Here is a 16,695-nt window from a genome sequence, read left to right on the forward strand (position 1 = left end):
TACTAATCGCCTGCGTGTCCGGCGCAGCCAAGCAGGCGTAAAGGGCCAGTCCTTCTTCTCGCCACACTTGCTGTAGTCCCAGCACGTGAAAGGGGACAACCCCTTTGCTCTGAGGTGTTAAGGCTGGTACCTGGCAGATAAATGACATATAAGTCAGCTGTAAGCATTGTCGCCGGAGACTTTACAAAGTAAAGTTTAGGTACTGGACTCATGAGATATGCCTACCAAGGAGAGGAGCCAGGTGAGCAAAACGTGGTAGGCATTGGCGGAGGAGAGGACAGAGTCCGGAGAGCGACCGCCGTGCTGTCCCGGGATGATAATCTGTCCGCAGCTGGACAGCCACACTGTTAGGAGAACCATCTCAGCGCCACTGTTTGATGAGGCAGGTAACGCGCTGACCTCTGGACCGTACGAGGCTTCCTGTATAGAAAGTAAAGGAGGCGAGTATGTGTACATTATCACAGATTTTCCCATTCTGACAATGTTTTAGGATCTACAATGTGTTGCTTTACAGGAGGCGCTTATCACAAGTGTCACAAACTATTCACAGGTCAGTAAACATTCCCTTTTCTTAAATAACTTAGCCAATAAAGGTATAAACCATGAAGAAGCTTCAAAACTATACTATCATTATTATTAGATGCTGCTATTTCTGAAACAGTTTTTATACCACTTCGTTAGGATAAACTCGGGCAGCCATTCTCACCGGATGAAACAGCACAGGGGTCTCCTCGGCCACCGGTTGGCGGGCGTTTACGGAATTTCGAGGTTTCAGGCCTTCGAGCTGTGTCTGCATCCTCCGACGGCTTCTCTTCTCCTTTTCCTGCTTTTCTTTCTGTTCTGGTTCCTCTGCACTGAAGACGGACAAACGCAAAGTGTGGGTCTATACGTTGCAATTCAGATTTTGCGAGCAAATGTAAAGACCAGGGTTATTAAAGGGATTTAGGTATACTATCTCCTCCCAATCTGTGACACCATCGTACAGCCACAGATGTAAATGAGTCGTTAAAAGAGTACATAACCTATTTGCATATGGCGCATGTTCCAAAGTTGGAAGGCCCAACACGTTTGAACCAGAATGTGCCTTCACTCTCAGTCTCTTACCAGGAGATCTCTTGGATGTTGGCAGGAGATGGTTGAGGACCTATGAGAGACGTGTCCTCCTGTTCTCTGCCTCCTGAAATGATTTTCTCCTCCAGCTCTGCGTGGATTTTGGGACCGTCCATGCTGTTAGACTTTAGTCGTCTCTTCTTCTGGATCTGGGTAGCGAAAGACTTATCTATGTTTTCTTGCTGATCGCTGGCAGGTTCCGTCGGCGCGATGTTGGGGTTGGGAAAGTCTGTAGATGGGGCGCTCTTTCTTTGACGGAGCTGGCCTAGCAGCAGGGTTTTACCTGTTAGTTCTGACCTAGGAAATAATAACATCTCGTTTACAAAACAGAACCGGAATATCTCCAAAAATGTAAAGAAAAACACGCACATAATGTTGAATATGACAGGCCATGGTATCAAAAAAACGCATCTATTCTACTTCTCTGCTTCTCATTTCTACTCTTTTGTTAAGATTTTATATAAATGTCAATGTGAGACTCACACAATGTACCTTTATCGAGATATTTCTCCTACGCTAACGCTTGTGACCCAGTAATGGCGTGCCATAGGCGAGGGGGACTCGCTTTGAATTTTGATGATATAAAGCATTATTTTAGAGGCTCCTGAGTCTCAGGGGACTTTACATCCTCCATCTGACCGATAAGACTACAGGTTCTATTATATGACATTTACCGGCTTCTTCCCCCACCATCCGAATCGCGTGATACATTATATGTACACCTGCGTATTAAACAGCTGGTATCTCTTATTATTGCGCTGTGTTCCTCCGTCTGTCCCGATCTGACCTTTAGAACGGAAAACAATACTCTCCATGCGCTCTTTCAATACGAACAGCCATTAATGTGTATCTCTGCTGCTAACAGCACTCCTTGTAGCTTTGTCCAAATGCCTATTAAGGCTCGTGGTGATCCGTCAAAGCTAAAGGCCATTTAATAAAAATCAGAGTTTCAGCTTGACGATATATCGCGGGGCTGTCTGGACGCAAAGGCATTCAATTGCTTTTTGTTTGGCTCTCGGCCCATTTGTCTTTCAAACAGGAGCCTAAATTATGGATTGCTTATCTGCACCGAGCAGGTGGGAGAGAAGAGACTGGGGGCTGCCAAGCGCTTGCTGCAGCCCCCGGCTTCTGTCGGCGCGGTAGCAGTCCCACTTACTTATCGCGCGGCTCTCTCTCTGGGTTCTCGCTCGTCTCGGGAGGTTTCCCGGGTCCCTCATCTGTAGCTGAGTTTAAAACGGAGTCCCTCAGATCTAAATAGATGGTGGGGAATTCTGCTGGTTGTTTTCTACCAACTGATACGGTAAGTTCCTTCCTGAAACGGAATACGTTACGATGCAACTTCGAGAAAAATTTTTTTACAAAATTATCAAAATTATACACGGAAGTGCAGACTTTTTTGATAATTTTTACGCAAAAAGGCATATAATTATACATATCCATACATATTAGACTAGTATAACAGTTCTGTTGTTCCAAGGCCACTAGGCAATGGAATAAAGTATGCAAATGCAATGCACCAGACCCATGCATTTATATGTTCTGGCAGCATAATGTACAGCTTTTTAACCCCTTCAGGACAAAGCCCGTACATGTACGTGCTCACAATTGTCATTGATGGGTTGAAGGACAACCTGTTGTCCTTAAGGGGTTCATTTTCTCCAGGTGCGTGTTGTTGAAATGACAGGGTGACGTTAACTAGCCCTAGCTCTGTGTGTTTAACCACTAATTAGCTCGCCAATGCTAGGGCAGGGACGTTCCTGCCATGCCAAGTACTCTTGAGAACCGCGTCGAGGGTCACTAAATTATTCTACGTCCAGTAATCCCCCAATCTGGCGGAAGGTACAAGCTTTGCATCCTAATCAACTGCTAATCATGCTTCCCAGATCTGATCTCATGAGGATGCCTTCAATGAGTGCCCAGAACGACTTCCGGCTCCCATGCCACCCTGGCACCGTCCCAGTCCCAAGGGCACCTGCAGCGGCTGCTATCTCGGTCCTCTGTGGCCAACGGTGGAAGATCATCGAGGCCCTGAGACTGCCTGGTGCTCAGCTCCACCAGCCGCTCCATGATCCGGTCTTGTCGTTGTGCGGAACAATATTCAATGGGTGGCGGTGCTGTTCGTTCTACTAGGACATAGAAAAAAAAAAAAGGAACTACAAATGGGAATGGATGGATCAATGGGAATTTGAACTTCTGAAATGCTTTTGATCAAAAAAATGGCAAGGACTAGGACACAACAAGACAAAAAGATGTGACTGAGGCAAAGGAGCATGAGAAGGTCCAATGGAGTTGATGAAGGCCATCAAGCTGTGAAGGATTCGCCTTCGTCCCCTTAAAACAGGTGATCCCGGGTGGTGAGAGATTAGGGAATAGCATCATGGAGGATAACTTTTACTGAAACGGCAGATTAACCCTATACAGACTTTAATAATTTGTTGTGGGTTTACCGGTCTCTGCAGTGCTGTACGGGGATGTGTCACCGGGACGTTGACCGTTTCCCATCTCCTTGAGTTGCGAAAGAAGACCTTCAAGGTCCAGCTGCTTCACGCTCTGAAATGAGTCAAATGGAGAAGAACGATCACATCGTTGTTGTTGGGAATCAGTCGTTCTCTTACAGTGAGAACAACCCTTTTATCTCAGAAGACGTTGTATGTTTTTCCAGTAATCCGAGAGAATATTAGGGCTACGATTTACACCGCAACTATTGCAGGCCCGCCACGCCATGGGATTTTGAGATTATTGAAGTATACAGGAAAGGAGACATTGAAGGGATTCCGCCTCGTTATGAGGACTGTGATAATGCTAGTGACAGTTCTCTCCTTTCTCCTCCATCAACTCTTACAAAGGCTGCCCGAAGCACTCAACAACAACCAGAAACTCAACAACAGAAGATAGATGTCTTAAGGGGAGGAATAATTATGCAGATCCCGAGAAGATGGCTGCTCCCACGACACATAAAATAAGATTTGCGTGAATTTACGTAGTTTTATTGAATTTTCAGGCAAAGACAGGAAGTACGATTTTTGTGGTTATACTGAAATGCGGCTCATTTATAACACAGTGTATCGCCGTTCCTCCAAATGAGACCTCACCTCCATGGGCTCCGTGTGATGGGATCCAATCTCCACGTCCCTGGTAACTACTTTTCCGCTGTCCATGGTGTCAGCGTCACTGAACTTCTCCTTGACAAGAATGTCATCAATACCGACCAGCATCTCACTGCACTGTTTCAATGCATTCTCCTTTGGACCCCCGATTTCATTCTGTGGGGGCTTTTCCTCAGCTGGGTCAGGCTGCGCCACCTCAGGGTCCGGGACCGTGGCATCCATATCTGGATTTGCAGAGGTGCTCGTCTTTGGGTCTATCCAGCTGGCCGTCTGGAAGTCCACTGGCACAGCCTCCTCCTAGAAAACACAGGAGGCACAACTCACAAAATATGGAACTCACTGGTCCCCTCACTGTATTAACCTCTACCTCTTCTGCTGAGAGGCTGTTCCACTTACTTACCACGTTCTCCATACTACTTGCTTGTCTTTGTTTGGTTTAAACCGAGACCTAGTGAATTGCCAAGTTATAGGGGGCTATATGTATTATATGTTATAGGGGGCTATATGTATTATATGTTATAGGGGGCTATATGTATTATATGTTATAGGGGGCTATATGTATTATATGTTATAGGGGGCTATATGTATTATTTGTTATAGGGGGCTGAATGTATTATTTTAACATACCTGCTCATACTCACCTCAATTCCTCCTGCTTCTTTTAAGAGGTCATCACCAGCTAGGTCTGACACGAAACATAAGTCCTCTCTCTGGAAGATATGCAGCTCCTCATCTTCACAGTCGGACTGCGGAACAGAAAAATGAAAAGAGACTAGAAACCTAAATAATCTCAAGATATAATAAAGTGGGAAGACGCTTTATTGTATAATTATTATATGACTATAAGGTCAGGGTAGTCTGAACACGATGAGCCGCGTTGGGGGTGTAAAGGACTTCAAGGCGAAACGCATCGGACTGGAAGGCTGCACTTTATGATTTCCGCTCACCAGTGAAGCTTCATCGGAATCGAGAGAAGGTACTTGGGCTTTCACTGTGGAGAAGATGGAGTCCCAGTCGGAGTCTGCGGGCCCGCCTGGCTCCGTGGAACTAGTTGTCTTTTTTTCAGAGGACATTTTGTGAACAGACGCCAAAGTTCTGAAATGCAGCAAAACGCACAGGGAGTTAGGTTTAAAAATACAAACCAGACAATTAGTCAAACCCGAAAAAAAGTGTGAAGGGTCGTAACAATTATTGTTGCAGGGATCGAAATGAGTCTGGGCCTGTGTCTATAAGCACCCCCTGCGACCACTTGTCCGACCCTTTTAACGCCGCTATCGGATGGTCTCTCACACTCTCTCACAGCATGGAGATAAAGAGACACAGTACTCTTGTAGGTAAGTGGTATGGGAGAGGCACAGGAAAGCTATTTGGGGGCCAAGATGGCAAAGGCATGCTGTTTGGGGGACAAGATGGGACATGCAGGCTGTTTGGGGGAACTGGCAAGCTGGCAAATATGACACAGACTAGCTATTTGGGGACAAAGATGGCAAAGACAAGCTGGTTAAGGACAAAGATGGCACAGAGAAGCTGTAAAGGGGGTAAAGGTGGCCCTTACAAGCTGTTTGGGGGCAAAGCTGACACTGGGACATGCCGCCTAAGTGAAGTGTGCAAACCCATTTAAATGTAATATTTTTTCTCTTTTAAACGATGACTTTGTATATTCTCAATACAGGAAATGCACAGCACATATAGGGTATGCGTATGATATATGTTTAGAATGGCCGTTCACCATTTCAAAACACAATGACAGGGATCAGACCTGTTCATGAATATTATTGTGCATATGGTTTATTTATATCGCAGTTATACGATCCAGATCAATGCACTAATATCATGTACGTACAAAATGCATATCATAGTCACATGACCCAGGTTAGTCAATGTGAAGATGAGCCGTCATAGTAAAATGGCCTTCATCAGGGCTAACAAATAGCAGGCATTATTTATTAGCCCTGATGAGGTCCATTCACGGCTGAAACGTTGGCTAAATATTTTCTATATTATTTTTACTATAGTTAGAGTGCGCACAGTTAATTTTCACATTATCTTGCCACTTTAGGATTGATTACGGGATCAGTTGCTTCAGTTTCCCTAATTCGGTTAATTTTTCTTTTGGTGTGCACCGGCCCATTTTTTTTAAATAGAAATTTGCGTGATGCCAGCGTTGACCTAATTTGATTCTCTACATAATTTACATAACAGTCACATGACCAAACATCCTAATAGTGATAGTGAATTTGTTTGTGTCACATAGCACAGTCCAATACCTTAACATTATTATACGTATAGATAGAAGTCACATGACCTCCCTCGGTGCCCTAATATTAATGTATAGATAACTTATAGCCCAGGCAGTGCTGAACAGTCACATGGCCCATTCCTGTCAGTGTACCCGTTTCCATAGTGACTACCCCCACATTTGGGCCTGCTGTATATATACTAGCACTGCATTTTGCTGCATAACCTCCACCCTTGTCCCCAATATCCCGGGGCCTCACCTCCCTTTCCTGACCGGGGAGCACCGAAAATCTCTGGCTGTCAACCGCTAGTCACCAACTGCCGGTGCAGAACCAGCCCCGCCCAAAAACACACACAACCCCGCCCTCTACACGCATAACCACGCCCGCCCACTGCGCCCCTCTGCGCTGTCTGCAGCCACGAGGACCAGAAAAGCGAATTGAAAACTATGACCACGCCTTAAAAGGTGGTGCAAAGAAGGAACAGACCCCGCCTATGGACTCTTCACTAGGCAACCAGGGCAGTTAGTTATGCCCATAAATTAGCCACACACACCCCTAACGTCCCGGAGCGTCTTTTTCAACCTTCGTTGCCAGGGTAATAAACGTAAGCTCAGCCCTCTCATAGGTCCTTACAGGTAAATGAAACCGTTATTAAATTAAATACCACTCTTTACATTACACCAGAGATAATAGAATATTAAGATAAATTATTTTATACAATAATAAACATGCAGTAAAACATATACTAAAGAAATGTTTAACCCTCTTTTAAACCGTATTTGTTATACGATAAATACATAGTAGGCAGGACTTTCTGTGTTTGCTTTTCATTGGCTTGTTTGCACGGCGCCCTTGATGTAACACAGAAACTTAATAGGTGGTAGGATCGTCAATCAAAGGAGGGGTGGGACGTGAGGCAAGGGATTGTGGGGATTGTAGTTTAAAAACTAGAAAACATGAACGAAAGAATGAGGAAAGAACTACAAGTTCTAGTATCCTGTGCGGGGAGGTGAGATTCCAGCAGTGGGGCTAAGGTCTCTGCTGAAAAGGAGGAGGTGAGAACTATTTTGTTCCTGATACCAACTTTTGCAGGAGGTGAGTTCTCTCTTACCCTGAGTTGCGTATTATATAGAATGAAAGTAATTTGTCCTTAGAATTTGGTATTAGGAAAAGCATGGAGGCCGATGCCCTGATGTCTGATTTATATGGGGGTGAGAGGTAGATGTCCTGGTGTCTGTGTATTAGGAGGGGTGATGGGTCCTGGTGTCTGTGTATTAGGAGGGGTGAGGGGGTAGGTGTCCTGGTGTCTGTGTATTAGGAGGGGTGATGGGTCCTGGTGTCTGTGTATTAGAAGGGGTGATGGGTCCTGGTGTCTGTGTATTAGAAGGGGTGATGGGTCCTGGTGTCTGTGTATTAGGAGGGGTGAGGGGGTAGGTGTCCTGGTGTCTGTGTATTAGGAGGGGTGAGGGGGTAGGTGTCCTGGTGTCTGTGTATTAGGAGGCGTGATGGGTCCTGGTGTCTGTGTATTAGGAGGGGTGATGGGTCCTGGTGTCTGTGTATTAGGAGGGGTGAGGGGTAGGTGTCCTGGTGTCTGTGTATTAGGAGGGGTGAGGGGGTAGGTGTCCTGGTGTCTGTGTATTAGGAGGGGTGAGGGGGTAGGTGTCCTGGTGTCTGTGTATTAGGAGGGGTGATGGGACCTGGTGTCTGTGTATTAGGAGAGGTGATGGGTCCTGGTGTCTGTGTATTAGGAGGGGTGATGGGACCTGGTGTCTGTGTATTAGGAGAGGTGATGGGTCCTGGTGTCTGTGTATTAGGAGAGGTGATGGGACCTGGTGTCTGTGTATTAGGAGGGATGAGGGATCCTGGTGTCTGTGTATTAGAAGAGGTGATGGGTCTTGGTGTCTGTGTATTAGGAGGGCTGAGGGGGTAGGTGTCCTGGTGTCTGTGTATTAGGAGGGGTGATGGGTCCTGGTGTCTGTGTATTAGGAGGGGTGAGGGGGTAGGTGTCCTGGTGTCTGTGTATTAGGAGGGGTGATGGGTCCTGGTGTCTGTGTATAAGAAGAGGTGATGGGTCTTGGTGTCTGTGTATTAGGAGGGGTGAGGGGTGGGTGTCTCGGTCATGTAGGACAATTCTAAATCCAGAAGTTAATCTTCTTTCAGGGATTGCTCGGCAACAGCGACATGGCAGAGCTGAGTGATGAGGCCAGTGAGACCGAGTTGCTAAACCACAGCTTGTCCATGTGGTACGGAGAACCCCTGGATGACCAGGAGCTACCTTTGGACCTCCACACGGCAGCCTCGATCGGGCAGTATGACGTTGTACAGCGGTTTGTGAACAGGTAACGGGCCATTATCCTGTCCCGCGGCAGCGGCAACTCCGTGGGGGTCTCTTTTCAAGCCATGTGGCTTCATCCACATCTACGTAACGTTCCTCGGATCTTCACTGAGAACGTCAGGTTTAACGCAAAGCATTTGTCTTATTATTAATACTTCCCTGCTTGGCTCTTTAGAAAGGACGTGGATCTGAACCAGGAGAATGTAGGTGGCTGGACACCCCTCATGTACGCTGCTTACATCGGACACGACTCGGTGGTTGGCTTGCTCCTGGAAGCTGGTGTAGATGTGAACTGCCGGACGCCCGGCGGGCAGACGCCTCTAATGTTGGCTGCCAGCTGCGGGAACGAGAGCGTGGCATACTTCCTGATACAGGTGAGATGTCTCTGTTGGGCTCTAACCCAACCTACGGCATATCCTTATCTATACAATTTGTCTGCCACCGTCGCTGGGATTTATGGGATAGCGGCAATTGCAAAGGACCGTGGGTAATTGTAATACATCATCATATATGCCGGTATTTTTAAAGACCCTTTTCAGTTCCAAGTTTTAAAATGTGATTGTATCCCCATAGCAACCATCAGAATGGTCCAATCAGCAGCAACATAAAATAGAATGACACTTTATAGATAGCCCTCGGTATTTAATATAGTGGGAACCTGGAAGCAGTCAGGTTCGTGTTGGATTGTGATCAACGGCAAAAGTAGTGAATACTTTTACTGCTTTAATAAACCTGGCTGTATTTCAGCCCAAATCGTTTAATGTCTGAAATGTTAATGTTTCCCCAAAGGCAGTTTAGAAATCTAAATTATTAAGAGTGATGCTGGTCCTAAGTACTGAATCCAGAGCACCGGGGATCGCTGCACGTTTGGCACTTCTTCCCCAAATTGCTCTTTATAAATACGGCCGCTTTATTTAAACAATGATTTCATGAAATACGCGCGTCTTTGGTCGGTGGCCCCGCTCTGACGTCTCTTCTTCTTTCCGATCCGCGCAGCAAGGTGCGAAGCTGGAGGTGAGAGACTCCCGCGGCTGGACCGCTCTCTTCCACTGCACCAGCGCAGGACACCAGAGGATGCTGCAATTCCTCCTGGAAAATGGAGCCAACGGGGACGTGAAGTGAGATTCAAAGCATGGATCACTAATAACCCGCTCCAGTCCCTTATTTTGGGAACTTTGTGAATGTCAAAATTGTGCTGATGTGTCAACAATTTATACACACACACACACACACACACACACACACACTACCGTTTAAAAGTTTGGGGTCACTTAATGGGAAAAACAAGGAAATTTCTCGCCGTAACATAATTGCAAAAGAGTTTTCTAACGGTCAATTAGCCTTTTAAGCTTAAACGTAGATCAGCGAACACAACGTGCCACTGGAACACAGGAGTGATGGGAGTGATAAAGGGCCACTGGAACACAGGAGTGATGGGAGTGATAAAGGGCCATTGGAACACAGGAGTGATGGGAGTGATAAAGGGGCCATTGGAACACAGGAGTGATGGGAGTGATAAAGGGGCCATTGGAACACGGGAGTGATGGGAGTGATAAAGGGCCTCTGTACGCGTATTTTTTCATTAAAAATCAGCCGTTTCCAGCTACAATAGTTATTTACAACATTAACCCCGTCTGCGCTGGATTTCTGATCATTTCACATTATTTTAATGGACAAAATGTGCTTTTCTGTCAAAAAACAAGGAAGTTTCCTTGACCCTATATTGACATCAAACTTTTGAACGGTAGCATATATACAAAAAGTGTGTATGTGTGTGTATGTGTGTATATATATGTATCACACCCATCATTATTTTATTCTGTAGGGAACCTGTCTACGGATTTACGCCTCTCATGGAGGCTGCAGCGTCTGGCCATGAGATCATAGTGCAACATCTCCTGAATCATGTGAGCGCCCAGATTCATCTGCTCCTCTGATACCTCCCGTCGTAGAGTGTTGTCCTATATATATATATATATTTTTTTTAATTTATTTATTGTGTGCTAGCAGAGCAACGAACCGGTAGAGGTCAGCGTTCTCATTCAAGTTCAAGCTAATGAATCCATAAGGATAAAGGCTGATACAGCAGGAGATGCCAAATAATAACGTTCCCCCTGATCATGTGACCAGGGGTGGAAAGCAGCACATATCTTTAAAATGTGAAGACAGTTTTCTTACAAATCGCTTAAACTTTAGTTTTACTTCTGGAAGCGTGTTACATTTTTCTAAATGGCTTAGAGTTGATTTGTCGCCACGTACGGGGTTTCTCAAACTCTGAAATGATAGAAACTGCTAAAATGTAATAGTAAATACATGCTATTAGAAGCATTTATGCAAACAGAGATGCTTAACCTTGTACCGTCTGTAGGGTGTGAAGGTGACAGCCACAGACCATAACGGGGATACGGCCCGCATGCTTGCTGCGAGATACGGACATTCTAGGATCGTGTCACTTTTGGATTCGCATCGGAACCGCGTGTCTCGGGGACACAGCAGGGGATCAGGTAACTCGGGTCTTTGAAGAGTTCTAGTCCTACCCCAACCCCCCCCCCCAAAAAAAAATCCACCTTCTTGGAAGGTAATGGACTGCTTTCCTCTGCAGCTCGTCGAGAAGATTTCAGCTCTTCAGATGAATCCCTTTCTAGCCCTCAACGTCACAGACCGCAACGCAAGGCTAAAGGTCCCAGCATCCACGATGGTCCTCAAGCGTTGGCCAAAATAACAGGTGGAGGCAATCAGGTTGCATGCGGTGAGCATCAGTGAAAAGAAACACGCATATCCACCCAAAATGTAAAGACTGGGCAGATAAACATGCAACCTAAAAACCTGACTCTACCATAGTCGGGGTTTAGGGAAAAAGATTTCCTGCCATTCTCAAATACATCCTGAAATACCATAAATTATCAGGAATGAGCAGATATTCCGAACTGTCCAGTAGGTCACACTTCAGTTCCATCTGTGTAATTCTTCTGTCTTCAGACAAGGTGCCAGCTCAGGGATATGTCACTTTCAACAACCTAGACTGTGACGCTGGAGGAGATGAAGGTCTACGGTACCGGGATGTAACGTCCCCCATTAACGAGCGTGATGTGGAGAGCAATGGAAGCAGCAGAGGTATGGCTTCTGAATGAGAATTGTTACTGCTACAAGACTCAAAGTGTATGTTTTTGGGGGTTTTGTGTTTCCATGACCGTGAACACGAAGCTATTTTCATACCTTCAGATGAGGAGGACGTTAGCAGATTGAGAAGCAGTAGCAGCGAAGAGCCATGCCCCAAAACAGGACTGAGCAACGAGGCTTCGCTAGAAAGTAACGAGGTACCAACATTCTTTACGTTGCACACCATAACGATAATTCTCTAAGAATTAATTGAAAGTTGAGCCTTTCTAGTATTCACAAAAGGATTCATCGCTCCCCTTAGTCCCAGACCCTGCACTGCTGTACCACAAGCTTGTATTTTAACAAAAACGTCATTTTTTTCCCTCCGTTAGGATTCAGACCCAGCGGTAGAGAGCGCCAACCGTAAAAACATCAAAACCCAAGGCAAGGGAAGATCATACAATGGAGATGTCCACGCTGCTCCCGATGCTCCAAACTGCCAAGCGTCAAAGCCCCATCCAGATTCAGAAGCCCCGCAGTACACGGGGCCAAAGGTAAAAATGGTGACTTAAACAGTCTAAAAGGTTGGCTAATATATTGCTATGTGTTTTCTTCAGTAATGGAAAGGGTTACGTATGTACTTGTGAAAAACATGTCCTACCATTGCTCCGATTCACGTACCTGGCACTATTCAGAGTTGGAACTCAAGAATGGATAATTCTTATTATAAACTTCCTGACCTACAGAGCCAATAACAGGGGGTATCAGTGGACTAGGTATTATACGTATTTCTCTTTTGATAAACCCATACGTGATTTTTTTTTTTTTACCCCTAGGACCTGGCAGAGCTGCTCGAACAAATTGGTTGCTCCAAGTACCTTCCGGTATTTCAAGAGCAAGATGTGAATCTGAGGATCTTCCTTACCCTCACTGAGACAGACCTGCGAGAAGTTGGCATCACGTAAGTACCTCTCATAGAATATCGAGAGGGCTTTATTGGTGTTTGGGGGCAACCATCGATTGAGAGATGAGTAAGTCCTTAACTTCCAAGGGTTAGGAAGGAAACTGGACAAAGTGTCCTTTATTAACTAATGAAGGAACACTTAAAGTACTTGGACAGAGATGGCTCAAACCAGGTTATCTTGCTTGAAACAAGGTACCATCCATCGGCTCTACCAGTTGGTACGGAGTATGGCTCAAATGGCTGTGGGTTAAGGTCTCTAGAATATGTCCTCCTGCCCTTAAGTCTCGGTAAAACCCTGAAATTCCGGTACACATCGCACAGTGACTGGTACTTTTCCTACCGCTTAACAGCTTATTTGGTCCGAAGAGGAAGATGACCTCAGCCATTGCTCGGTGGCACAGCTCTGCCAGGCTTCCTGGAGATAGACTGGAGCAGGCTTATGCTGACCGTCTGGAAGCAGAGATGCAGGAGCTGGCCATCCAACTACACAAGGTAAGTAGCGCTGGTGCCGTCGGAAGGTAACGGAGGATGTGAAGCATGTGTATACCTTGGCTGTTGAGGATGAGAAACATCATCCAGAAACAGAGTAATGCCATTGCCCCACCATGTTTTCCTCAGAGGAGGCTGGAAGCATCATGCCATCTTTAGAGCTAGGCCAACTTTAAGATGTTTTGCACCGGTAATTAAAGGGACATGAGGCTTTCACATATACATTTCTGTCTCCACGTTTAACATTTTTATTACTATTTGTATACAATTATATTTATATGTATGCAAATATATTAAATTGGGGGGGGGACACAAAAATATTACTATTAACCATGAGTAAGGGCTCAGAACCAGGAGATCCAGATCTTTCTATGTACATCACCTGCTTTTTGCCTCCACAGAACTGTGAAGAGGCCGAGCTTCTTAAAGCACAGGTAGCCCAGGAGAGAGAACTGAGAGCCGTGGCTGAAGGTTGCCTGATGGAGAAGGACACCAAGTGGAGAACTGTCTGCTGCAAGCTGGAGGCTACGAGTCAGCTAGCAACTGATGCCCAATATGCCATGAACCAGCTGAGGTACTCCGGATAGGAAATGATGAAATTATTATCTTAAAATTATGGGGGGGGGTTTCCATAAGAGTATCCCTGCCTGGGAATATGTTCTAACATCATCATTCATATTTGCATAAGGTGCTGTCAAGAAGAACTGACTCGTCGGCTGGGCAAACCGTCCACACCAAGGACGAGGACGCCAAAAGTTCCAGGTAATTGGCTGCACAGCGAACCTTTTGAAGAAAGTGCTTCAAGACAGCACAGTATATACACATATCAGTAAAGGGTTAATCAGGGTTCGGGAAATCGAAATCCAGCTGTTGACAAATATATTTACTTCTGGCCACAAACCTTCAAATACCTTGGACACCAAGTAATATTTGTGATGTTGCAGCCCTGAAGGAAAGCGTCCCTGGCGATGCTATGCTGTTTGTGTTAGAAGAAGTCCGTGTTGTTATATTTTTGTTTGTGTGTGCGCCAGGAGTGTATAGTCATACATATGCTACGTGTTTGGAAGGCCATGTGTGTAAGTTTAATGTGGTACTGATATTTGCTCATTAGGAATGGATGGGGGACATGTATCCACCATGAGGTCCATGAGCATGTTGGAGCTGTCATCATCTTTGGAGGAAAGCACAAGAATATTGGGTAAGGTCCTTGTTCAGGTGTTCTGTATGCCAAACATTACAGGCGGGTGAGCACTAGACCCAGACGGGACAAGATGAGCCTGACTTGCCTTTCTGGAGGTGGACCCCATCAACCAACGACAAAATACATTGAGGAGGTTCCTTCTACCTTGACACCCTGGGCTTAGCCGTGCGTTGGGATGAAGGTCACAATGGCTCACCCAGCTGCACCAAGCATTTTGTGTTATATATAGCTGGGCTCATTCTCAGACACAGAGTTGCCCAATATGTATTTATCCTTCACATAACGCTGTCTGTGTTCTGTGTAGAAAAATCCTTGAGAGCCGTACAAGAAAACCTGGAAAAGCTGAGAATAGCAGATAAGGGAAGACACAAGTGGCCGGATCCCTGAGTCTTATGGTGAGTGAAAGATCCAAGGGGGACGGAGAGACGGTGAAAACATCCTCCAATCCTAGTCTTTAGAAGACATGCATTGTAGGCTATGTTTAAAAAGGAATTTTAACCTTTGTAAAGTGCTCCTATCTCCATAGCGACCAAAAAAAAAAAAACAATTAAGGGTTGATCTTTAACTTGGGTTAAATGAAACCATTGATACGGTAGGAATAATGTCAGCAATAACAAATGTTGTTTAGTAGGATTTAAATGGCCATTTATAAATTCATAGTTTCTCCATTTATTCAGCTAAATCTGATGCTAAATGCATTAAATAGCTCTTGTGAATGCATAGATCAAGAAAAAAAAGAGTTCTTAAACAGGCAGCATCCTTTCGCAGCAGAATAGGCAAAAAAAATGTATTGCCCCATTCAGAGTTTAATTTGCATACAGTGCCTGACAAAACAAAAATAATTAAGGGGTATCTGTTTACCCTCCCACTATTGATGGCATTTAGATCTTATCTATTTGATTGACTTATAAGGGTTAGCTAAATGATTAACCGCAGCTCTGGTTTCGAGTAAAGTCCTTGTGGTTTATCCTCTCTGCGAACCAATGACATGCCAGAAAAGTCACCAAAAGATGTCCCTAGAGGACCGATGATGTGCCCGATACGTCATAATTTAAAAATCAGTCTTACGTCTCCAACAATTAATGGCTGTGGATAATTTACAGTATATACATGTAAAATTGTAAATGTATTATAACGTTTTCACTGTTTTTGTGAACACACAATTCTACTGTTTTCGTTTTTTTCTCCATCCAGGACACTTTCTTTACCGTACCTCAGACGGTGGGTGAAGTTTTCCACCCCGAAAGATATCCGACGTCAGAGCGTGGATAGGGAGCCTAACCCGCCTCGTGCCTGCTCTGAGACCGCACCACGCGGACTGGTGCTGGGCTGTGAGGAGGAGAAGCACCCGGGATTTTTAGCAACCTTCTGCAGGAGGAATGGTCTGCCAGCCTTTTCATGGATGTTCTAGAAGAGAGATGCAGAGATGCTATGCCAACTGCACTGCGTGCCCGTGATTTAATATAAAGTTATGACGTGAGCTAGATCTATGCCTTTATCAGAGGGGTTATAGAATGAATACTTGAAAGGGGACGGATTTTAAAGATACAATGTAACGGCCATCTGCAATATCCTCGCAATAAAAAGTGCGCGTTCCAGCATCTGGCTCCAGTTTATTTTCACAGCTGTCACCATGTATCCCAATTCTGTCCAAAAACAAGATAAATGTATAGAGTCGTCTCTAAAGCTTGTAAAAGTCTTCTGGTATCCTATACAACACTCCAGGGATCCATCTGACGTGAAGATCATATCCGAGCTCTGTACGTTCTGCCGTGAGCGGGTCACTTGGATTGTGTCGAAATATTGCGTAATAACCTCAAATAGAATGCTTTAATGGAGCTTTCGGTTCTTTGCTGATGGCTTCATAGGGGGCCGTAGGCATATGGGGCAAGTGATTAAACGGACAGGTCCAGTAGAAACGAGAGATCATACTCCCGTTGTTTGTAAGCTGTAAGTGGTTCTTCTGGTTCTTTGCACCACTGAGTTCTGTCTTTTAGACCCTTTAAACTTTATATGAGTCTGCCTTTTTGAGGCTTCCCTGAGGATGAGCTCCGATGTATATTAGATGACGAACCAGGTAACGTTTACATCTTCATACGAACTGCCATTGTGCACCTTTTAGAAGCCCGGCTCGGAAGGACGTGTATATA

General features: G+C 45.3%; 1 pseudogene; it reads left to right on the forward strand.

The window, feature by feature from the left end:
• The first annotated feature begins 8,638 nt into the window (after positions 1–8,638).
• On the forward strand, positions 8,639–14,932 carry LOC149285845 (ankyrin repeat and SAM domain-containing protein 3-like; annotated as a pseudogene).
• The last annotated feature ends 1,763 nt before the right edge of the window (positions 14,933–16,695 follow it).

The sequence above is a fragment of the Sceloporus occidentalis genome, unplaced genomic scaffold (genome assembly GCF_023333645.1).
Source record: "Sceloporus occidentalis isolate IW3139 unplaced genomic scaffold, rSceOcc1.0.p SCAF_76, whole genome shotgun sequence".
In the NCBI taxonomy this organism is placed as follows: Eukaryota; Metazoa; Chordata; class Lepidosauria; order Squamata; family Phrynosomatidae; genus Sceloporus; species Sceloporus occidentalis.